Source organism: Rhinopithecus roxellana, chromosome 13 (genome assembly GCF_007565055.1).
Source record: "Rhinopithecus roxellana isolate Shanxi Qingling chromosome 13, ASM756505v1, whole genome shotgun sequence".
NCBI lineage: Eukaryota > Metazoa > Chordata > Mammalia > Primates > Cercopithecidae > Rhinopithecus > Rhinopithecus roxellana.
The window spans coordinates 84,431,627-84,457,206 of record NC_044561.1 but is presented as its reverse complement, the minus strand read 5'-3'; the positions used below and the strand labels follow the sequence as shown (position 1 = coordinate 84,457,206).

The following is a 25,580-nucleotide window of genomic DNA, read 5'->3' as shown; positions in this document are numbered from 1 at the left end:
CTTTATTTTTACTGACTTTGTTGTTGTTGTTGTTGTTCTTTGTGTCATTTGGCTCAAGATTCACATTTCTTGGGGAGCACTGGCCTGACTTGGGGCATGTTCCCAGGGCTTCGGTGGGTAAGTGGGCAGAAACTTGATTGATAGGATCACAGGGGGTGGCGAGAAGGGAGCACCCAAAGGAGAAGACAGACACTGTGGCAAAAAGCGGAGGAGGTGCCAGGCAGGCAACAATGCCCACTGTCCCCTGATGTCCAACTGGTTCCTGGGGGAGCTCACTTGGCTCTCTGGGGTCTGACAGTGATTTAGGGGTGATCACTTAAATCTAACTCAACGCCTCTGCTTTCACCCAATGAATGAAAACAATCACTAAAAAACATTGTTCCCTCCTACATGCAAAATGTAATTTTAGGTTAATTTTGTCACCCTGGACCTTTTTGTCCTCATTCAACACTGTTTTCACAGGTCTCAAAATCTTGTGACAGACGTTTGGTCAAATTGATTTTGATGAATAAGAACTGATGTTAAAAACTAATAACTTCAATAAACTGTGACACACACACAAACAAATGTTCCACAAAACATTCTCCTTTCCTTCTGGAGGTTTTAGGATGCATTTATTGTTCACCAGTCTTTTACTGTTAACTTAAATGTCGAATTGAAACAAACAGTTCTAAGACTGTTTCCACCACTGATTAAGACTTGGGTGGCATGTATTAGGGCTAATATTCATTTGGCCTTCTGAGATTTCTGGGCAGACTTGGTGGCCTAGCCAGCTCCTGCAGGCTTCTTGTCCACTGCTTTAATGACGTCCACAGCAACTGTCTGTATCACATTATCAACAGCAAAGGGACCCAGAAGAAGATGGCCAGAGAAGCTTTCTACACACAGAACCATATCAACAATGGCAGCATCACCCAATTTGAAGAATCTGGGTTCATCTTCCACCTTCCCACCAGAATGGTGACCAACCTTCTCCATCAGCTCAGCAAACTTGCAAGCAATATGAGCCATGTGACAATCCAGCACAGAGGCACAGCCAGTATTGATTTGGCCTTGATGGTTCAGGGTAATCACCTGAGCGGTGAAGCCTGCTGTTTCCATTGATGGGTCATTTTTGCTGTCACCAACCAGGTTGCCACAATAAGCATCTTTGACAGACATGTTGTTGACATTGAAGCCCACGTTGTCCCCAGGAAGAGCTCCACTCAAAGCTTAATGGTGCACTTCAGCAGACTTCAGTTGTGATGTTGACTTGAGCAAAGGTGCGGTACCCATTTTAGGCTTGAGAGCACCAGTCTCCATTTGGCCCACAGGGGCAGTATCGATACCACCAATACTGTGGACATCCCTGAGGGGCAGGCTTAAGGGCTTGTTAGTTGAACAAGTTGGTGGTAGAATGCAATCCAGAGCTTCCAGCAGTAAGGTTCCACAGGCATGGCCATCTTTACAGGTGACCTTTTATCCCTTGAGCCAAGGCACGTGAGCACCTGGGTGAGCCTTCTGTCACCCCACTGATAATGGGCACAAACACTTCTGTGTCTGAGCTGTAGCCAATTTCTTAATGTAGGTGCTGACTTCTAATATAGGTGCTGAAAAATGACCTGAGCCATTTTGCACTCCCACCAGCACTGTAGGAGAGTTCAAGCTGCTTTGTGTTCTTGCCAGCAGCTACTTTGTCAGCATGTTATTGATGTTAGTGAAAGAAACAATGCAATTTAAAAAAAATGTTTCAATATCATGGTGTGACTTTGGGTGTGGGGAAAATAGTAACACACTTTTCTATTCCTCTGTCACTATTTTTACTATAAAAAAAGCACACTTAATTTCAGCCTAATGCCTCCCAATTGTTGACCCATATAGTCACAAGTGGAGAATTTGGGGAAGTCTACCCCTTGAAATATTGTTTCATTGAAACCAGAGAAATGTCTGAAAATGTATAGACACAGCTTCTCCAATTGTTCCTGTCTTCTCTGCAGGGTGTGAGCGCATGGTGGGCAGAGCTGTCCCACCACTGGTCCAGGGTAAATTGCTTCATCTCCCTGGGTTGTCCTATGAATGGGAAGGAGACTACGAATAAAGTGAATCAGGTATAGCAGTTCAGCTTCAGGATCAGTCTGTAATTTAGTTGTCATTTTCATGTTGGATTAGGAAGCACATTCAAAGACAAGAGGCATATGGTTAGTAGCTAATTAACGGCCTTGATGGAATTCTTAACAATTCAGGACGTTGTGCTGATAAGATGTGCTCTGTGCCCCCTCATCTCTGACTCCGAGAGTCTGCTGCAGAGTTAGATAAGGATTTCAGCCTGCATGCCCATCAGGACCCAACTTGCTGGGGCTGGAATCTGATCTCAGGATCCCCAACTTCAGTCTTGCATCTACAGGGAATTTTTCTTGTCTTACCTTCCAAGGCAATGATCTCAGCACATGATCCCTGACATCCAGAGAAATCCTTGTTATCAGTGTCAGGGTCTTTTAATAAGAGACTGGGCCCAATTTGTGCTCACTGGTGTGTGAGAAGAAGACAGAGAGCAAGGTGGGTGGAGGGGAGGCAGTAGAGCGGTGGTGAGCTCACTCATTCCAAAGAGCCAAATACATGATTCTGGATAATCCACCGTTTCAGTATTGCCTTTTCTCCCCTCTTTGGTGCAGATGGCATGGGACTGTACTGATCAGGTGGTGGGAGCAGGACAAGTACCTGCTGAACTGCTCAGGCTGAAACATCTCATCCCCTCTGCCTCTTTAAAAGTAAACCTAGGAATTGCATTCACTCTATTGTAATCCATTTTTGAAGCTTCTAGAAATATGAATTTTGTTGCCAAGCCTCAGTGGAAGTAATTCCTTTCCCTAACAATCAGGAAGAAATTAAAACAGCACGTAATGGGGCTGGTGAAGTGTGTCCTTGTAAAATATTAGACTCGGTTTGTGGTCTGGTTTTAACTAATATGCCAAACTATAGGTGTGGATATAACTTATTCCTGAATTCCGTCATGGTCATTTTATTGTATGTTTTCTCATTTGTGTATCTGAATTCTGAAGTGACAGAGACTCAATTTCCCTTTGATTCTCCTCCCCACCCAAGGTTTGACCCAATGTATCAGTTAGCTTCTGCTATGTAATGAGCCACTCCAAAAGTCAGTAGCTTAGAATGACATACATTTTTAAAAATAGACCTTATTTTTTAGAGAAGTTTTAAGTTCATGGAAAAATAGTGCAGAAAGTAAAAAGAGCTCTTACACATCCTCTACCCCAACACATATGCAGCCTCCCTGACTAACATCCAACACCAAAGTCATACATTTGTTACGATTGATAAACCTACGTTGATACACCAAGATCAACCAAAATCTACAGTTTACCATAGGGCTCACTCTTGGTGTCCTATATTCTATGTGGTTGGGGTAAATGTACAATGCCTTGTATTCACCATTATAGTATCATGTAGATTGGTTCACTGCCCTAAAAATCCTCTGCTCTGCCTGTTCATCCTTCCCTCCTCCTAACCCCTGATAATCACTGATGATTTTACTGTCCCCCAATTTTGTCTCTTACAGAATATCATATATTTGGAATCCTACAGTATGCAGCCTTTTTGGACTGGCTTCTTTCACTTAGTAATATGCAGTTAAGGCTCTTCCATGGCTTGACAGCTCATTTTTTTTGAGCATTGAATATTCCATTATCTGGATGTACCATGATTTATCCACCTACTGAAGGACATCTTGGTTGCTTCCAGTTTTGGCAATTATGAACAAAGCTGTATTAGTCCATTTTCATGTTGCTGATAAAGAAAGACATACCCAAGACTGGGCAATTTACAAAAGAAAGAGGTTTAATTGAGCTTACAGTTCCACATGGCTGGAGAGGCCTCACAATCATGGTGGAAGGCAGGAGGAGCAAGTCACATGTTACATGAATGGTGGCAAGCAAAATAAGAGAGCTTGCACAGAGAAACTCCCGCTTTTTAAAGCCATCAGATCTCATGAGACGCATTCACTATCATGAGAACAGCATGGGAAAGACCCATCCCCATGACTCAATAATCTCCTCCTGGGTCCCTCCCACATGTGAACAAGATGAGATTTGGGTGGGGAAACAGAGTCAAACCACATCATTCCACCCCAGCCCCTCCCAAATCTCATATCTTCACATTTCAAAACCAATCATGCCTTCCCAACAGTCCCCCAAAGTCTCAACTCATTTCATCATTAACTCAAAAGTCCACAGTCCAATGTCTCATCTGAGACAAGGCAAGTCCCTTCTGCCTATGAGCCTGTAAAATCAAAAGCAAGTTAGTTACTCTGTAGATACAATGGGGGTAAAGGCATTAGGTAAATACAGCCATTCCAAATGGGAGAAATTGGCCAAAACAAAGGGGCTACAGGCCCCATGCAAGTCCAAAATCCAGCAGGGAAGTCAAATCTTAAAGTTCCAAAATGATCTCCTTTGACTCCATGTGTCACATCCAGGTCATGCTGAAGTAAGAGGTGAGTTCCCATGGTTTGGGGTAGCTTTGCCCCTGTGGCTTTGCAGGGTACAGCTTCCCTCCTGGTTGCTTTTATGGGCTGGTGCTGAGTGTCTGCAACTTTTCCAGGTGCATGGTGCAAGCTATTGGTGGATTTACCATTCCGGAATCTGGAGGATGGTGGCCCTCTTCTCACAGTTCCACTAGGCAGTTCCCCAGTGGGGACTCTGTGTGGGAGCCCCCACCCTACCTTTCCCTTCTGCATTGCCCTAGCAGAGGTTTTCCACGGGTGCCCCACCCTGCAGCAGACTCCTGACTGGACGTCCAGGCATTTCCATACATCTTCTGAAACCTAGATGGAGGTTCCCAAACCTCAATTCTTGACTTCTCTACACTCACAGGTTCAACACCATGTGGAAGCTGCCAAGGCTTGGGGCTTGCACCCTCTGAAACTATGGCTGGAATGACTGAGAGGCAGGGCACCAAGTCCTTAGGCTGCACACAGAATGGGAACCCTGGGCCTGACCCAGGAAACCATTTTTTCCTCCTAGACCTCTCAGCCTTTGATGGAAGAAGCTGCTGTGAAGACCTCTGACATGCCCTGGAGACATTTTCCCCATTGTCTTGGGGATTAACGTTTGGCTCCTCGTTATTAGGCAAATTTCTGCTGCTGGCTTGAATTTCTCCTTAGAAAATGGGATTTTATTTTCTATTGCATTGCCAGACTGCAAATTTCCCAAACTTTTATGCTGTTTCCCTTTTGAAACTGAGTGCCTTTAACAGCACCCAAGTCACCTTGTGAATGCTTTGCTGCTTAGAAATTTCCCCCGCCAGATACCCTAGATCATCTGTCTCAAGTTCAAAGTTCCACAAATCTCTAGGGCAGGGGCAAAATGCTACCAGTTCCCTTTTCTAAAACATAACAAGAATCACCTTTACTCCAGTTCCCAAGAAGTTCCTCATCTCCATCTGGGACCACCTCAGCCTGGTCCTTATTGTTCATATCACTATCAGTAGTTTGGGCAAAGCCATTCAACAGGTCTCTATGAAGTTCCAAACTTTCCCACATTTTCCTGTCTTCTTCTGAGCCCTCCAAACTGTTCCAACCTCTTCCTGTTACCCAGTTCCAAAGTTAATCCCACATTTTTGAGGATATTTTCAGCAACATCCCACTCTACTGGTACCAATTTACTGTATTAGTCCATATTTATGCTGCTGATAAAGACATATCCAGGACTGGGCAATTTACAAAATAAAGAGATTTAATTGGATTTACAGTTCCACATGGCTGAGGAGGCCTCACAATCATGGTAGAAGGCAAGGAGGAGCAAGTCACATCTTATGTGGATGGCAGCAGGCAAAATAAAAGAGCTTGTGCAGACAATTCCTGTTCTTTAAAACCATCAGATCTTGTGAGACCCACTCACTATCACAAGAACAGCACAGGAAAGACCCACCCCCATGATTCAATCGTCTCCCACCGGGTCCCTCCCACAACATGTGGGAATTATGGGAGCTACAAGATGAGATTTCTGTGGGGACACAGAACCAAACCATATCAAAAGCTGCTCTAAATATCCATGTGCGGGTTTTTGTGTGTACATAAGTTTTCAACTCTTTTGGGTAAGTGTTACGGAGAAAAATTTCTGGATCTTATAATAATAGTATATTTAGTGTTGTAAGAAACAGCCAAACTGTTTTCCAAAGTAGCCGCACTATTTTGCATTTCCATCTTCAGTAAGTGAGAGTTCCTGTTGCTCCACATCCTCACCAGCATTTGTTGTTGTCAGTGTCTTAGATTTCTGCCATTCTAATAGATGTGCAGTGGTAACACTCATTTTTTACTTTTTAAGATTCTGTGGGCTGTTCAAGTGGCCCTTCTCATCTGAATTTCTCAGGTGGGATGCCATGGTCTTGGATGACCTTAATTCTAATACTGGGGCTTTGGCTGGAATGGTTGGGGCCTCACTCCATGCGATCTCTTATCCTCCAGCAGGCTAGACCAGGCTTCTTCACATGATGGTGGAGGGGTTCCCTATAGCAAGAGGGTATGTCCAAGTAGAAAGCATTTTTCAAGCTGCTGTTTGGCTTGTTTGCTACATGAAAAAAAAATTCAAGTCACGTGTCTAGGCCCAAATTGAAGAGATGGAGAAGAGCTGAATTTTATTTCTTCATGGAAGGATTTGCTCTATTTTCCCCTTCTATAGCAATTGGTGACTGCGATGTCTAACTCAGCACAGAGAAAACCTCTGACATTACACATATCACTCTAAATCCCCATCTAAGGGGGGACCCATAACATTAGCGATTACTTGGTGGGTACAACGTATGATACTTGAGTGATGGGTACACTGACAACCCTGACTTCACCGCTATGCAGTCTATGCATGTAACAAAATTACACTTATATCCCATACATTTATACAAATACAAATTAAAATAGATAAATAAAAACAGCTTCATTAGTTAGTACAGGGAAATATTATAGAAAGAAGATTAATTAATTTTGCTTTTCTATTTATTCCATTGGTCTTGTTCAAAGGAGGCAGTCATCATCCCCTAAATCCCCAGCTGTAGGAGCTCACAAGCTTTGGTCTTAATGTTCCATAAAATAAAAGTGATACATTTACTCTTGCCTGCATTTCTTAACTGCTAAGCAAGAAGTTTTTGAGGTTTAAGGGGTGACAATTAATTGTACTTCTTTGCCTTCCATCTTTAGAATCAGTTGAGAAATAGATACAAGCAATGGGAATTAAACATCAAAATGATACCTCTATTGCTGACAGCATTGGTCCAGAGAATGCAGCTTGGGGTACAGCCAGACAGGGCTCCTGCTTCTTCCCATAAGGACAGACTTGGGATGCTCCGTGGGAGAAGAGCCTGGGTCTCCAGAGCAGGTCCACTGCCCTGGCCAGACAAAAGGAAAGTTGTTGCTTCTCACCTTCCAGATTATGGCAGTCAAGACAGAGGGATCAGGGAAGGGCTCAGGAACAGGGAGAAAAGGGGCCACCAGGCTGTGTGTGAGTATGGCTCCTTCTCCCACCTCATCACCAGTCAGCTACAGCCCTGCCCTTTCCAGGGGAGGAGTGAGGAGTGAAAGAATGAAAAATAAGATGGAAGTTTTTCCCAAATACTTTCTATTTTGACTTTTGGGGCAATTTTTCCATAGGCATATTGTGTTAACTTCTTGTTGAAGCAAAAGATGGACACAGAGGAGAGCACTCAACAAGAGCAGACAACTTAGCACATTTTCACAAATGGAGGACACTTGGGTAACCAGAACCCGGATCAACAACGGGGCATTACCACCCCCCAAGAAGCTGTGCGGGTTCTTTTTGTGTCTGACTTCTTTTGCTCAAAATGATGATGGTGAGGTTCACCCATGTTGTGTGTAGATGTGAACTGTTAATTCTCGTTCCTGTATAGTATTTCACTCTGTGAATACATTGCAATTTACCCATTCTACTGTTTGTTGATGGGTAAACTGCATCAACAGTAGAGTGGAGTGCTCTGTGAATACATCTAGAAACCGGGTCTAATTTCTAGATTTGACTGATTAAAACATTCTTCTATGTGTCTTTTGTGAAAATATGCAGGTATTTCTGTTAGGCATATTCCTAGAACTATCCTGTAGAACCCAGAGGCTCCACTTACAGAGATATATTCATAAAAGATGCTTAGAAATTTTAGACACTAAAAACTGTTTTCCAAAGTGGAACCGTGTGGCACTCCCACTGGCAGCATTATGAAAATTCCACGTGCCCACCTCCTTGTCTCCCAATATTTTGAAAAGGACAGAAGTTCTTGTTCTATAGATAAGTAAAATACCAAGAGAGTGAGAGAAAATAAGTCCCACTATAATTGAAAAGGGAAGGATTTTCCAAATAATTTTTTAAAAGAATTTAAAAAAATGCATCAATCCATCTTATTTTCTGATGCAGTTCAAAATAAGTTGCAGACAATTATTAATAACAGACAGGGTCTTTTTAGGTGCAATACCTCCTTACAAGCAGAAAGGTGATTTATGATCTAACTTTAGAAACTTGAGATGCTCTCAAAGTCTCATCCAGCTCTGTGGAGGAAGGATTCTGCAGACAAGATGTTCCCTCCACAGAAATTGTGATAAAGCACCAATTAGTGACTACAGCAAAGAAGTGGGAGTGTTTAACCTTTTGGGTGCACCAACAATGTGCTCCTTAATTTGAAAATATGGTACAAAGTGTTAGCAAGTGAAGAAGAGTAATTGTTCATCACTCAACTTGACATATCTCCTTTGCAGCAGAGGCAGGAGAAGGGATCCTCTCTGCACCATTTATTTTGGCTTTCGTCTAACTTCTCTGAGAAAGGACCAGATGCTCTAATGAGCAGTACCAGACACTGAAAATATCTGGAGATCAGGATAAAACATGCTGACAGCTTTCCCCTTGAGAAGCCTACCTTTCCTCCGAGCTCCTTAGAGCATTTTATATGCATTACCCAGCAGCAAGTCTTATTATCCTTTTTTTTTTTGCAAATGGTAGAAAAGTGATGCAGGGAGGCTGAGCTGAAAAAGCTCACTTGAGGATTCCAGGGAAGCCGAATGTTCAGCTCAAAATAGAAACCAAGAGCTCTGGGAAACTCAGACAGCCGGAGAGCGTCCTCTCCTCTCTGGACACTTCTGTATCTTTTCAGACAATGAGCCTTTCCCTGAAAGAATTTCCCCCCCTAATGACAGGGCTGCCAACTCTCCCTCCAGGATGTTGTAAAAAGGTGACATTTAACTGAGGAAATGGAAACTCTAATTGACTTCTCCTAAAGCAGAAGAATAAGTGATCTGTATTCCTTCTCTTGGCCAGATGTTTGTAATTGTTCCCTTGGGATTCTACCTTGGGGGACGCTTTCAGCCTCTTCCAGAGGCAAAACAAAATAGTCCACTTGAATTGGTCTACTTACACACACAAGAATTGTTTCTGCTTCGTGGTGGAAGATGTGGAGAGCCCATCCAAGAAGACAGTAGTTTCAGGAAGAGAATTCTAGCTCATGTCGCTAGCTGACAGCCCCAGAATGCCTTGCAGAGATAAATAAGGAGCTTGAGGCGAACTCTCCATTTTTAGATCTGGATATATGGAGCCCTGTGCTTATTTGGATCAGTTGTGTTCCTTGCTTTGATAATGGAATTTTAGCAGAGATGATGTGAGCAAAGTCTTGAAATGTGCTTGTGTAGGATGTCTTGCCCTCTTGTGTTGCAGTCATCACCATGAGAAGAACATGCCCCAGGGAGTCTGTGGGTCCTAGTAGGATGGACGAGCTGAGCCCAGCCTACACGGGCCAACCACAGCCACTCTGAAAACATGTAAGCAAGAAATAATTGTTTATTATTGTGAGCCACTGAGTTTTGTGGTGGTCTGTTATGCAGCACATTATGTTATAATGGACAAATACAGGGCTATTAAGAGTAGAGTAAGTAGAGGAGGATTCTTAGTGTGCTGTGGACAATGCTTGCAAAAGTGCTTGGCTTAGGGTAGTCACATAGCAAGCACCTGGTAACTATGAGAGAAATGGAGCTCAACAAGTTGATTTTATATCATATAATTTAAAGATTAGAGTGAATCACATTAAATATTCTGAATGTCTGGACTGTCTGTTGATATCTTCCTATTAATTGACAGTAACTTTTCTCTCTTTTTTTTCTTTTGAGACGGAGTCTCACTCTGTTGCCCAGGCTGGAGTGCAGTGGTGCGATCTCAGCTCACTGCAAGCTCCGCCTCCCAGGTTCACACCATTCTCCTGCCTCAGCCTCCCGAGTAGCTGGGACCACAGGCACCTGCCACCACGCCAGGGTAATTTTTTGTGTTTTTTTTTTTTAAAGTAGAGACGGGATTTCACCGTGTTAGCCAGGATGGCATCGATCTCCTGAGCTTGTGATCTGCCTGCTTTGGCCTCCCAAAGTGCTGGGATTACAAGCATGAGCCACTGCACCTGGCCACTTTTCTCTCTTTTTTTGTATCCTTTTCCCATGACTTCTTTACTGTCTCTTCCCCAATCAGTATTTAGGTATCTATCTATGACTATCTGCCTGTAACATCCATCTATCTATGGCTCAGTCCTGGGCTGAACTATATACTCACCACATAGATTCTGCAATTAATATTCTGCTGTATTTGTTTTTTGTATATGTCTATCTACGCTTGTATACATCCATCGATCCATCTTATTTTTTGATGCTTTTCAAATAAGTGGCAGGCATCAGTACTCTTCACCCCTATGGTGAATTTTGACAAATGTGTACAATCATTATCCCTGAAGGTGTCCTTAGGCCCCTTCCCAGTTAAGTCTACCCCCAACCCCCAAGGTGAACACTATTCTGATTTTTTCCCACCATAGATTAGTTTTGCCTGTTTTAGAACTTCATATAAACGAAATTGTACACAGTGTAATCTTTTGTGTTCAGCTTCTTTCATTAGCAAAATATTTTCGAGCACCTGTGTTGTTATAAGGGTCCTCATTTTAAAACTAATAATTTGACAAGATCTTTGCAAACTGATCTTTACCTTAAAAATTTGGACTTCTCTGATGTGTATATAAATATAGTAACCGGCCGGGCGCGGTGGCTCAAGCCTGTAATCCCAGCACTTTGGGAGGCCGAGACGGGCGGATCACGAGGTCAGGAGATCGCGACCATCCTGGCTAACACGGTGAAACCCCGTCTCTACTAAAGAATACAAAAAACTAGCCGGGTGAGGTGGCGGACGCCTGTAGTCCCAGCTACTCGGGAGGCTGAGGCAGGAGAATGGCGTAAACCCGGGAGGCGGAGCTTGCAGTGAGCTGAGATCCGGCCACTGCACTCCAGCCTGGGCGACAGAGCGAGACTCCGTCTCAAAAAAAAAAAAAAAAAAAAAAAATATATATATATATATATATATATATATATACCACTTTTAAATTAAGTAGCCTAAATACAGTAGCCACTTGAACTAAGCCTCTGAAACAGACATCTCTTTCATGTGTCTGTCAGACCTTGTCTTTTTGTTTTCATGCTCCCCACACCCCCCTACCTTGTTTAGCATTGATAAATATTTCAAAACTGCAGAGGAAATTTATCGTATTTGTCTCATGGGCACAGAGCTTTTGATTTACTGTGTTCAGTAAGATGTAGGGGGCTAACCAAGCTCTTAGGATTAACTGCATCTGACTGTCCTTCAAAAGGTCATCAGCAGTACATCCTTAGTAGGCCTCACAATAATGTGTCCACACTACAGGTTAGTGGGAGTGATTGAAAGGCTTGACGAGTTGTCCTTCTGGGTTTGCTCTGGTGGGGCGATCAGAGTCCATAGCACTGGGTGGGAAAATATGAAATAAAATAAGTGAAAGTGACGTATTCCTTCAGAATAGCTAAAGGTCAGCGCTCACCCCATTCAGCCACTGTATTCCCTAGACTTAGCATGACGCGGTTGTTTCTAAAAATCAAAGCCACACTTAGCGTGGTAATGTGGCTTTGTACTATGGCAACCTAGCTAAGCCGGAACTACGTTTCCCAGAATTCCCTTGCCTGTAGGTTTCCGGGGTTAGCACAGGCCACGTGACCTGATGCGTGCTTTGTGAGGTGGAAGTGATGCAGCGTTGTCGTCTCGTAGGCTTGAAAGGTGGGTGCCCGAGGTTAGGTACTGACGCAGCGCAGGGAATTGTCCCCGTCTGCTGGCTCACCTTGTGGGCGTGGAGCCTCTCTAACTTTCCGAACTGCCTGGCGGCCCGCGTGCCTGTGGTAGATTCAGCTCTCAGAACTCCACCTTCGGCTTCTTCCACTTCAGGGCCAGGCTGTGTTACCACTGTCAGGCCCCCCACCAGACACGGAAGCAACAGCTGTCCCTACGTGTTCAACTCGCTCCTTCCCGCAACTGTAGAAGCTCAAATCCCTATAGCAAAGTCCATATTCTATGTCATTCTTAATGCTTCCGTCTCTCTGGTTGAATCTAGAATGGATACAATCAGTGATGGACATTTACCAGACAGAGGATGTGCAGCGTTTACCGTTTACTGTTGATTTATCTCTTTTCATCCCTTTCATCTCAGTTTGGTTCCAGGATCTACACTCCTCCGCCATAGTCAGGAGATTCAGGAAAAGCTGGCAGGGTTCAGCTTTAAAGTTGGCCCTTGATGAACCATGGCCAATCCTGCTAAGAGTCATGAAAGCCAATCCTAGCCAATGAGACGGAGGAGAAATCACTGAAGAACTTGCGGAAAACAGGCCCTCTGGATAAAGAGAAACGTGTGGGGGAAAAGGGTTTTTTTAATGTTATTCTGGATGTTTCCCAAAAGTACTGTTGCTGCCTTGCCTTTCTGACAGACACTGGCTTTGGATGACATGCCGCAAGAAGGAAGGACGGATCTGGGGTTTTTGAAGACTCACTGAGATGCGCAAGGAACCAACAATGAAGTAGCCAACTCATTCCTCTTTGCATGTGTCGACTGAAAAGAATCGAAATAAACAAAATATAACTTTACTTCTAAGAGGTTACAACTTGCAGGCAGGAAGCAGGCCTCTACCTGAGGCCATAAAGCATACTTTTAAGGAGAAAAGGTAGGTATTTATGCTAGGTGGAGAGGTAGGATATACGTATTCTGTAGCATACAGGAGAAGCCTATGAAAATTCGTGGAGGAAACTTGTTAGACACATGCACGGGGCTTACGTATGAGAAATATCTGAAAGTGGACGACCTATGTTCACTTTGGGGTGAAGATTTAACATTTAGATGTATTATAAATAGGCCATAAATGCAAAAAGGTGAAACATAGGGCACAAGTTCACGATCTGTGCCATCTCTGGAGACTAGTCTGATCTAGCCCGCAGCCCGCAGTCATCTGTCAAGAAGGGGCTCTTTGTAGCCCAGAGTAGCTGTCAGGTTGGAACTATAAAACCAAAAGGAGGGCATCAGCAGTCAGATGAAGAGAAGTCTTTTGGCCTTTTGTCCTCTTGAAGTCAGCTTTGATAAGATCTGGTAACAATAAGGGGATGGGGATGGCTGCAGGTGGGACATGTCTGTTCTCTGTCCTGTCACAGCTGAGAGCTAAGAACTTTAGAGTCTTTCAGCCATAGAGGGTCCTGTCATCCATTGAAGGGATCAGTCCATTGGGATTTTGCCAGTTTTAGCCTTGATCCTGTGTCCTGGGAAACCCCTCAATACTTGTCATACCAGAAGGTCAGCCACTCTAGCCCTACCTCAGGACCTCTTTTATGGGAAAGAATAATTCCCTTAACTGCTTGAACCATTTGAATTTTGGCTGCTTTTGGCACTTGTAATTGAAAGCATCCTGAATGTTCTGGGACAGTAAAAGAATGTGCGTTTGTTTCTGACAGCAATTATAAAATCAATTATATGGTTACATTCTAAAAAATGTTTTGAGTAATCATTGGAAAAGTGCATCACTTAGAAAATGTGTCTGTGTGTCCCAGGGCTTGTTGTGGGTGCGGGGAGGGGGAAGGGATAGCATTAGGAGATGTACCTAATGTAAATGACAGTTCACAGGTGCAGCACACCAACATGGCACATGTATACATATGTAACAAACCTGCACGTTGTACACATGTACCCTAGAACTTAAAGTATAATAATAATAATAATAAAAGAAAAAGCTAAAAAAAAATAGAAAAAAGACAAGAAAAAAAAGAAAATGTATCTGTGTGTCAATTTTGTTTGTTCAAAATCAGTTTCACTAATTTATGGGAAGATACACCACGTACATTTTACCTAATTAAAAAAAAATCTTGCCAGTTGAGGATCCCTGTGATATATTCAAAGACAAACAAGCTTTTTCAATTTTAGATGTTCATATGTCTTTGGGCCTTTGTTTAGTTTTGTCCTAAAATAGGAGTGCTTTTATATGGGCCAGATTCCTGCAGCGATGCCATCTGGGAAGGAAGGGAGGGCATGATCTTTGTTCTACATGTTTAAAAGTCTCAAATGAGTTACTGGGATTTAAAAAATATATTCGCACTTGAGTTTGGTACAGTTCAGTGATTTTTTTTTTTTTTTTTTGAAAGAAATAAAGGTTTCCAGGGCTTGACACTGTCCTGTGGGTGTGGTCAATTAATTGCATTATTGGTCCCAACTCTTTACACCTACCCTTTGCCATGTAGCCAGCCTGCTAGTGGCCTCTCACTATGACACTAGGATTTCCCATGTGATGTTCTTTGGCCAATAGGTGCAAGCAAAGGCTTGAAGAGCACTGGGGAGTTGAGATTGTTTGCTCATATCTCTGCTTTTGTGATGACAGTGTGCCTCAGCCTGGGGAGAATGAGTGTCGCGTGGTCCAAGCACCACTATTGCCACAGCTGATGATAAGTCAGATAACTGCCATATTTAAGTGGGCCCAGAGGAGACCAGAAGAATCATCCAGCTGAACCCAGCCTAAATTGCTGACACATGAACTTATGAGCTAAATAAATGCTTATTGTTTTAAGCCACTAAGTTTCAGGGAGGTTTGCTGTGTAGCATTTTTGTGTTATTTCATAACCAAGACATTTTTAAGCATTAGGGACATTTTGGGAAGGACTGTAAGAGTTATATATGTTGGCTTTATAGGCAGTTGTACCTTATACAGTTTAACTCAGAAGTTACTCAATAATCACCCACTTACGCATTTGTGTGTCCTATGCAAAGATGAGTGCAACAGTACCATTTTAAGTATATATGTGTGTCTTTAGGCCTTTTGCCTTGCCCCAAAATGGAACTGCCCTCAGATGGATCACATCCCACTAATGGGAGTTGGTTTCTGTTTCACATGTGTAATAGTTGTTGGGGGTTTTAGGAATGGGTTTTTCTATGTTTGGTGTAATTAAGTGATTAAAGACTAAAGACTACATCCACCAGATTCCTGTGTAACTTCCTTACAGTAGTTTATGACCATGTTGGGGTTGTTTGCTACAGTTCTGATGGGAAATCATATACGACTAAATTTAAATTAATTATAATTAAATAAAATTAAGAATTCCATTTATCATTTGCACCAGCCATGTGTGAAGTGCTCAGTAGCCACATACAGCTAGTGGCCACTGCTTTGGCCAGCACAGATACAGAACACTTTTGTTACCTCAGGAAATTCTATCCAGCAGTGTTGGTCTCAATGCTTGTGTTCACATTTTTTATTTACAGATTCTTTTCTGCCTAAACTTCTAGTTTCTGCTGACCAGTTGCTTATGACAGATCCTCACTCTGCACCTCCCAGGAAAAATATTATTGTTCCCTAGTTTATTATATAAAACTCAAGCTAGCCTGTTTTGACACCTACACCTTTGAATGTTCTCTTAGTTTACGGGTCACAGAGCTAGCCATTAAAGTGGAGTTTTTATTTTACAGAGGGGTTTCCATTCTGCCAGGGCAGAGTGAGGCTGTGGGAGGGAGTGATGGCCCCTGAGGAAACCCCCAGCTTGAGTTGTGAAAGCCCCAGCAAAAGCTGAGGGGAGAAAAGGAGAAGAAACCAAGGCACAGAAAAGGAATTTTGGGCAAAATCAGGAAATGCCCAGGTATCACTGGACAAGATTTCCTTGTATCCTCCCACGTCCACCCTACTTTAGCTATGATATACTAGAGGGGACGACCTGTCTCTGCTTTCTGGTTTCCTCAAAGGATTTTCCTCCAGTTTCTCTCCAAGCTTACTCAGATGGGGTGACCTTTTTGGATGATGAATCTAGGGAGTATAAACTAAGCTCCTCCATGTCTGGAACTTTCCCTGATTGGACCCTTCACTACCAGCCTTATGTTCAGAGGCCTCCCAAGGAGGGTGACTGATGGGTGGGTGGGCACTCAGCCTTGTATTGTGGGGTTTAGTTGCAGGCCCATTGGGCCCTCATGTTGAGTCTTTTCTTTCAACAATACTTCTGTCAGGGATAAAGGCAAAATTTTGGTTTCCATCTGCCATTTTTTTGTTTGGTCTTATTGCCTTGATTTCTTTGAAATTCAAGTAGGGAAGAAAGATGCTGTTCGTTGGATGTTCCTGCAGACCTCAAAGTCTTGGTAAAACGTTTTCTGAGGCTGCCATATGCTTGACTTGGGCTGCATTTGTCCCAGTTTAGCTTGTGTCTCTGACCCTCGTAGTCTAAGTGTATCCAGGTCTATGTTCTTGTGGATTCTGCTGCATGGTGGTGGAAGGGCTTGATAAAGACTGATGGCATTAACTGAGGTTTGAAGGAAGGACACAGTTTGGGTAAAGATAGAGGACAGGATGCAAAAATCCTGGAGGCAGGAAGCTCAAGGAGTGTTCAAAAGGGGAGTGTGAAGCCATCTGGGTTGGACTGAAAGACTCCTGCAGGCACATGATAGTTTGCCAATAGTGTGTTGCTTCGCGGAAGAGGCGCTCCTTCGTCTCTGTCGTCTTCTGCTTGTTGCGTTTTTCTAGTGCTTCTCCTTCTCTTCTTCTTCTTTCTTCTTCTTTCTTTCTTCTTCTTCTTCTTCTCTTCGTCTCTGGCTTTCTCTCTGCGTCTTCCTTCATTTCCTTCTCTTCCTCTTTCTTCTTCTTCTTCTTCTTTCTTTCTTCTTCTTCTTCTTCTTCTTCTTCTTCTTCTTCTTTTCTCTTCTTCTTCTTCTTCTTCTTTCTTCTTCTTCTTCTTCTTCTTCTTTCTTCTTTCTTCTTTCTTCTTTCTTCTTTCTTCTTTCTTCTTCTTCTTCTTCTTTCTTCTTTCTTCTTTCTTCTTTCTTCTTTCTTCTTTCTTCTTCTTCTTCTTCTTCTGACAGAGTCGTGGTCTGTTGCCCACGCCGGAGTGCAGTGTGGCCATCATTGCTCACTGTAACCTTGACCGCCCTCAAGCAATCCTCCCACTTCAGCCTCTCCAGTAGTGGGGACTACAGGAGTGAGACACCATACCCAACTAATTAAAACAATTTTTTTCTGTATAGACAGGGCCTCATTATGTTGTCCAAGCTGGTCTTGAACTTCTGGGTTCAAGTGGTCCTTCCGTCTCAGCCTCCCAAAGTGTTGGGATTACGTGAGCCACAGTGCCCAGCCGCCTTTTGTTTTTGTGTGTATTCCCAGCCCAGTGCTTTCCACACAGTAGGTGCTTAGTAAAGATTTGTTAGATGAATGCATATGAAGGCAAACTGCATATTGTCCAAATCCTTGTGGGATTTCTGGTGGAATGTAGTGAAGAAAAGATATCGGGAATTCTGGAACATTTCCTCTGTATACCTGACTTTTGGAAAGGGGTTGGGCAGGTTATGACTAGGAGCTGTTGGAGTGGGAACCCCTGCCTGCCTGAAGCAAGCAGCAACTTTATTTTCAAAGCTGGCTAATTGTCACCAGATAAAGGTGCAGATCCTTCCAGTGTAAGAAAAGCCAGAAATCTGGATCTTAAAATTTGATGTCTCTCCCTTTTTACATGCCAGTAGCTATGGCAGGTTGCATTTTCAGTCCCAGTTTTGTTCCCCTTGCTGCCTGTCACCTAGTTATGGCTTCATCATGGACACAGAGTGTGTCCCAAATCTTTGACTTTAAGCCTGGCTCTGAGCTTTGCTTTTGCCATTGGTGCATGGGCAAAATGGCTGTGAGCCAGTGCTGGGCCTTAAGAGGTCATGTGTGTTTCCGCTGCTGCTCTTATGCTGCTGTCATCATCATGGGAAGAACACACCTGGCTGTCCCAGAGAATAGACGAGTGACACATGTGTCCTAGAAGAGCCGCCTAGTCAGTCTCAGCCCAGGTCTGTATTTCCGACAGACCTGTGAGAAATAAACAGTGAATGTTACATGCTGCTGAAATTTTGTGGTGGTTTGTTTCGCTTCATAATGTAGCAAGAGTTAACTGATATAAGAAGGAACTAAAAAGCTAACATTTATGCATCATAATGCAATAATAGCAATTGGTACTAATATAGAAACTAATTAAAAAAAAAAATCCAGTATTCTAGATTTGGCTGTGACCTCTGCTTTAGAAAGAGCTCAGACCAGTAGCAATGCAAATCTGCCCACACATCTTTTTGCTTTTCAAGTCAGGTTTATTGAGGTATACTTTACATATTTAATTAAATCTTTCCAAGTGCAATTCTGAGTTTTGACAAATGTAAAACAGTTGTGTAACCACTGCCACAATCAGGACAGAGTAAAGTCCCATCACCACCTCCGCTTAAAAAAACTCCAACGAAACTCTGTGCCCCTTTGCAAATAAAATCACTGTCTACCCCCAATGCCTGTAAACCACTGGTCACTTATTTTTGTTTCTGTAATTTGCCATTTTTAGACTGTCTTAAATGGAATCATATAGTGTGTTGGAGAATTTGGCTTTTTTCACTCAGCATATATATCTGAGATTCACCCCTGTCGTTGAGTGAATCAGTTGCTCATTCCTGTTTATTGCCATGTAGTATTCTATTCCATGATTACACCACAATTTGTTGATACAATTTCCTGTTGAAGAACGGAAGACGAAGAACCAAAGATTTGGGGCTGGGTGTGGCAGCTCACACCTGTAATCCCAGCACTTTGGAAGGCTGAGGTGGGTGGATCACCTGAGGTCAGGAGTTCGAGACCAGCCCAGCCAACATGGTAAAACCCTGTCTTTACTAAAAATACAAAAATCTAGCTGGGTGTGGTGGCACGCATCTGTAATCCCAGCAACTGGGGAGTCTGAGGCAGGAGAATTGCTTGAACCTGGGAGGCGGAGGTTGCAGTGAGCCCCAGATTGTGCCACTGCACTCCAGCCTGAGTGACACCCTGTCTCAAAAAAAAAAAAAAAAAAAGAAAAAGATTTGGATCATCTCCAGTGTTTTGCTTTAATGAGTAATGCTGCTGAGAACACTCATTATATGTCTTTCTGTAGACATATATATTTCTCTTGCATAAATAACTAAGAGTGGAAACAACAGCTTGTATGGTAAGTCCGTATTTAATTATGTAACAATGCCAAGCCGTCAGCTACAGAAGCAGCATCATTTTGCACTCTTACTAAAAGAGCACAGAGTTCCAGTTGCTCCATCTCCTCACCAACATCTGACATTGCCAGTTTTTCCAATTTTTGCCATTTTAGTGGGTGTGAAGAGGAATTTTATTATAGTTTTAATTCAAATTTCCCTAATGACTAATGATGTTGAGCACCTTTCCGTGTGCTTCTTGGCCAGTTGCATTGGATTCCTCTACTTATAGAAATACCTACCTGTAAGAGAGACACTCACGAAGGGGGTGGAAACCTCTTTCTTTGAAGATATATTTTATGTCTTAATACGTAATAACAATTCAACAACAAACATTATTCCAGAAGGATCAGGTGAAACAAAAATTATGGTTTTGAAATGTCAAAACCCATAAACTCTTGGGTTCAAAGTAATTAGCTATGGACAAGCTACCCAGCCTCTCAATTTCCTCATTTCTAAGGTGAGAACAACGTTAGTAACTACCCCAGAATATTATGAGGTTTAAAGGACTTTACTACAGTGCTTGGAGGATTGTTATTGCTCAGTAAATGTTAACAACAATAATAATAATATCGATAATTGGCTCAGTTGTTACATACTTCAATATTTAAAAAAAACTATAAAACAGCATAAGCTTCTGTCCACACAAAATTTTGCACACAGGTGTTTATAGCAGCTTTTTAAATAGCTGACAAAAGCTGGAAGTTACCAAGATGTTCTTTGGTAGGTGAATAGATAAACTGTGTTGTAGCCATATGATATTATTTAGCAATGAAAAGAAATGAGCTATCAAGATATGAGAAGACATGGAGAAACCTTAAATGCATATCGCTAAGTGAAAGAAGTCAATCTGAAAATGCCACATCCTGTATGATTCCACTATATGACATCCTGAAAAGGGCAAATCTTTAGACGGTGAAAAGATAAGTGATTGCCAGAGGTTAGGGAGGAGGGAAGGATGAATAGACAGAGCTCGGAGGATTTGTAGGGCAGTGAAGCTGCTCTGTATGATACTGGAGTGGTGGATACATGACATTATGCATTTGGCAAAGCCCATGTAATGCACCTCACTAAGTGTGAACCTTAATGTGAACTGTGGACCTTAATTAAAAATAATGTATCAATATGGGCTCATCAGTTGTAACAAATGTACCACACTGAGGCAAGATATTAAAAACAGGGCAAACTAAGCAGGGGAGCAGGGAGATGAAGTGTTTCAGAGCTTTCTGTACTTCTCAAATGTTCTATAAACCTAAAACTGCTCTAAAGAATAAAGTCTATTAATAAAAAAGCAAGTGAAGAAAAGAAAACATTTTTACTTGAAAATGTTTAAATGTTTCTTCTTAGTTTGAATCACGTTTTTCCCATGTGTGTGTGTGTGTTGTAAACTTTAACCTAAAGACAAATTATGAGATAGTTTTTATTTTCAAACCAGTGAGAATGCAACAGGTATGTGGGTGATCATATTTATCTATATCTATATCACCTGTAACTATCTATATCTATCATCTATCTCTAATCTCTCTATCTTCGTGTTGTAGTTCAGTATAGCCCACATTTTAATGAGCAGAGGAGTCATTGGGCATCCTGTTAAAATGTGGACACCAATTAAGCAGGTCTGGGTGGGGTCTGAGATTTCATATTTCTAACGAGCTCTCAGGGATGCCACTGATGCTGGTCCACAAACATTTTAAGTAGCAAGTGTGTAGACAAAAGCAACGGAGTGTGTGGAGCCTGACTCAGGTAGGGAACGTTATGTCATCATCTCAGCCAAGCCCTAGCACTGAATGTGTCTGTTTGTCTGCTCTGTGGAAAGACTGCAGGCTGTAACTTCAGTAAGATTTGTCCAAGTACCGAAGACTTTGCCCATAAGAACTGGTTTGCAAGCCCAGCTATTACTTTGTTTGGACCTTACCACAGTCAGTTAGGGCCACAGTAATGCTGAGTAACAAACCACTTAAAAACTCAGAGGATTAAAATGAGCAGAATTTATTCTCATGGGTCTACATGGTAATTTCCTGCTTGGCTGATTTAGGTCAGCTCCACACATGTCTCATCCTCCCTGGACCAGCAACTCCCTAGGGCATGATCTTGTCATGGCCATGGCAGAAGCACAAGCATGAAAGCCCCACTGCAAAAGGACATTTCAAGCCTCTGCTCACATCATGTCTGATAACATTCCACTGGCAAAAGCAAACCCCATGGACACAGCCACCTTCACAAGGGTGGGGAATTTTGCTCCACTTACAGTGAAGCCATGGAAAGGTTATGGATGAATAATTCTACTACAGGTGTGATGGATTAAGACATGTAATTTGACCTATCACAGTCTTTGCATCAGCAGAGTAAGAGGTGAAATTCCACTTGATAAAAGCCTCACCCGCAGTAATACATGCCATTCCCTGAAGCCATATCAAATATAAAAAAATTGTTCACCACTGCCTCTGAACAGGTTTCCTGTTGCTGCTGTCACTGTCTTAGAACTCAAAGATATGTGGGCTGCACACATATATGCATATATATAGAATGATGCTGTAGTTGGAATGTGTGTTTCCTCCACATCTCATGTTGAAATCTGATATCCAGTGTTAGAGGTGGGGCCTAATGAGAGGTGGCTGAGTCATGGGGATGGATCTTCATGAAGAGAAGATAACCTCATAAAGAGATTAATGCCTTCCCTTTTTGGGGATGAGGTGAGTGAGTTATTACTCTGAATTCCCGAGAAAGCTGGTTGTTACAAACAGCCTGGCACCTTCCCCTGCCACCATGTGATCTCCGTACACACTGGTTCCCCTTTGCCTTCTGCTATGAATGGAAGGGGCCTGAGGCCTTCACCAGAGACAGATGCTTCTTGTTCAGCCTGCAGAACTATAAGCCAAATAAACCTCTTTTTTTTTTTTCATAAATTACCCAGCCTCAGATATTCCTTTATAGCAACACAAAACAGACAAAGACGAATGGTGAAACAACCAACCAACCAGCCAACAAGTGCTGACAAGTGTGTAGAGTGTCTTAGGTTGAGCTGCTGTAACAAAATATTATAGACTAGGTGGCTTAGATGACAGAAATTTATTTCTCACAATTCTAGAGGCCAGGAAGTCCAAGATCACTGTGCCCGCACATTCAGTGTCTCCTGAAGGCCCACTTCCTGTTTGGCAGATGGCCATCTTCTCGCTTACAGCATGTTCAGGCTGGGCAGGGGGCTCTCTCTCTCTCTCTTCTCTGTTCCTGAATTCGAGCGGAGTCCCATCCTCGAAACTCAGACTAGGCAAAGAGAAGATCTTCGCTGAGCTGAGGATAGCCGGAGGAGGAGGAGTCTGTCTCCGTGGGTGGGGGGGAAGGAGGGAAGAGATCCGAAGGAGAAGGAGAAGGAAGGAAGGACGAATGAGAAGGAGGCAGGAAGGCCTCCCCTCCCTCCTCCCTCCCCTCCTCCCTCCTCCCTCCCTCCCTCCTCTCCCTCCCTCCCTCCCTCTCTCTTTCTTCTTTTCTCTTCTTTTCTTCTTCTTTCTTCTCTCTTCTTTCTTCTTCTTTCTTTTCTTTCTCTTCTTTCTTTCTTTCTCTTCTTTCTTTCTTCTTCGTCTTCTTCTTCTTCTTCTTCTTCTTCTTCTTCTTCTTCTTCTTCTTCTTCTTCTTCTTCTTTCTTCTTTTCTTTCTTTCTTTCTTTCTCTCTCTCTCTTTTTTTTGTAGAGATAAATTTTCACTATGTTGCCTAGGCTGATCTCAAACTCCTGGACACAAGTGATCCTCCCACCTTGGCCTCCCAAGGTGTGAAGCTATTATAGGTGTGAAGCTCTGTGCCTGGCCTCCTCTTTTCTTATAAGGACATTAATACCATCATAGCCTACCCAACTTAATTGCCTCCCAAAGTGCCCACGTCCTAATACCATGATGTTGGGGATTAGGATTTAATATTTGAATTTTGGGAAGACACAAATATTCAGTCCCTGACACAGAGCAGCTAGAGTCCTCATGCATTTGCTTGTGGGAGTACAAAATGATACTTTGGGAAACTATTTTGGAGAGCCTCCCAAGTGGAGGTTCAGTCTAGAAGTCCTTTCCCAAAGCTTGAAAGGACTAGATAGTTACCCAGTTTACTTATTTATTTGAGTTGTTTTTAAAATTTTAAAATTTAAATGTTTAATTTTATACACAGTAAAATGCACAGGTCTCAAGTGTACAGTTGGGAGGTGGGTTAACAAGGGTACACCCTGTGTAACTACTGCAGTCAAGCTACAAGACATTCCCATTATATTAGAAAGTCCCTGAAAATCCCCCAACCCTCCGTTCCAGGCAACCATGAATCTGCCTTCTGCCTTCTGTCATTATAGATTGGTTTGCTTCTTCTAGAACTTCATATAAACGGAAGCAAATGGTGTGTAGTCTTTTGTGTCTTCCTGCTATATGCTGTTTGAGTCCATTTATTTTCTGAGGTAATGGGGCCAGAGAAATGCCATCCCAAAGCAGATTTTGGTGATCCTTGGGTATGGCAGGCATTACTGATGCACCACCCATACCCTGCCCCCAACACAGTGGTGCCTACAGCCTGGCTCCCAGCTGGCTGCACTTGCCCCAGGGCTTTCTCTGGCCATTGACACCTGCCTTGTTCCCATCTCTGCATGCTGGAATTAATGTCCTGGGAGCAGTGGCTGATGGAGTGGGTGGATAAGTCCCAGCTCTCTGTCCCTCATGGGAGTGGGGTTAACTTGTCTTACATGAGTTTCCTAGAGTTTTCCTGCAAGATTAAACTCCAGTGGCCCAGGGTAACTTCTTGAGTACACACCCTCCATTGGCTGGTTTCCCTTCTCCATCTCACTTCTGCATTCCCCCAACTTCATCTCACAAATAAACTACTTTGAATTCATATCTCAGGTTCTCTGTCTGGGGGCAGACAAAAAAGATTCCAGGAAATGATGTAAGTTTCAGACAGAAGGCTGCTGGCTGTTGAGTGTGCAGAATGGGGATCCTGACATGCTGCCTCACTGTCTTCTTCCCTAAGCAGTTAGTATCATCTCTTCTCATAGTTGGATTTTTAAACTTGTATGCATCTTCTCTTGCCCATGTTCTGAGTTTCTGGGAGCAGGGATCATGTATCTGCCCTTCTCTGTATCCCATGCAGGCTCCAGCTCATTATGTTGGGCAGGATTGGTACTTACCAAACCGCAATTGAACCATCAATCCTGTGAGTATTTCTGGGACCCAGGCCAGGCCCCAGCATTGTTAAAAATGTGGCTGGACTCAGCAGGGGCCAGGGAAGTGGCTGATGGTCCTACTGGAAACCAGATGGCCCACAGAACAAAGATTTTAGCCTTCAGAGGTGTTCATAAAAGTTGATTTCCCATCTTTGTCCATGTGGGGATCCTGGTTTATGCCTTTGGTCTTTGGGTCTTTGATAGAGACACTTTCAGGCCTTCCTCCAGGGACTCATGGTGACAGCCCCATGCTGCCAGGAAGCAGCCTTCCACCTGATGAGTGAAGAAGAAACCCCACCTCCTGCTTGTTCATGCTTCTCCACACACTGCAGACGGCTCCATGCTCAAGGCAACTGGGGGCTGTGGGCCACATGGCGTTCAGATACTTAGTACTAAAATGTGTTATATTCAGGTGTGTGCATTGGTCCACTCTCAGCAAATGTACACTTAAGATTTGTGCATTGCTTTGTGTGTAAATTTTATATTAAAAACTAAACAAATATTGAACTGTAGTAAATGCTTTGCATGCTCAAGTGTTTGGGGACTACTGATACTTTTAATTTACTTCGAAACATAAAAATAAGATAAAAATAAGATGGAGAGCTTCAAACAAGTGTACTATAATGCAACGATAAGCTATTGGTGAATATTTGAGTGTTCCCTGTAGAAATCTTTCAACTTTGCAAAATGTGCCTAAAACTTTTAAGAATAGGATGTTGGAAAAATTGTATTCAATTAAAAAACCACAGAGTAAGTGCATGCTCATTACACACAAAAGCAGAATACATAAAGTAAAAGGTGAAAGTCCTTTCCTTCTCCCCTCACTGCATCTGACAACCAGGTGCAGGCACCTTGTCTGAGGCCCCAGGGCAAGGGTAAACTTGGTAACATAGATTTGTTCCCATTCGGGGGCTGGGGCTGGGTGACACTTCTTAATCCCGTTCCCCATTCTGTTAGACCCGTCTGCCAGCCCGACACCTGTGAGTGAATACAACTGCCCAGGTGCTGGGTTGGCAGGTGGGAGATGGATCTGTAAACTTTCAGAAAGAAAGC

The 25,580-nt window shown here is 42.9% G+C and overlaps 1 pseudogene; it reads right to left on the bottom strand.

The window, feature by feature from the left end:
- Window positions 1-726: 726 nt before the first annotated feature.
- On the bottom strand, window positions 727-12,807 carry LOC104667445 (annotated as a pseudogene).
- Between the last annotated feature and the right edge of the window lie 12,773 nt (window positions 12,808-25,580).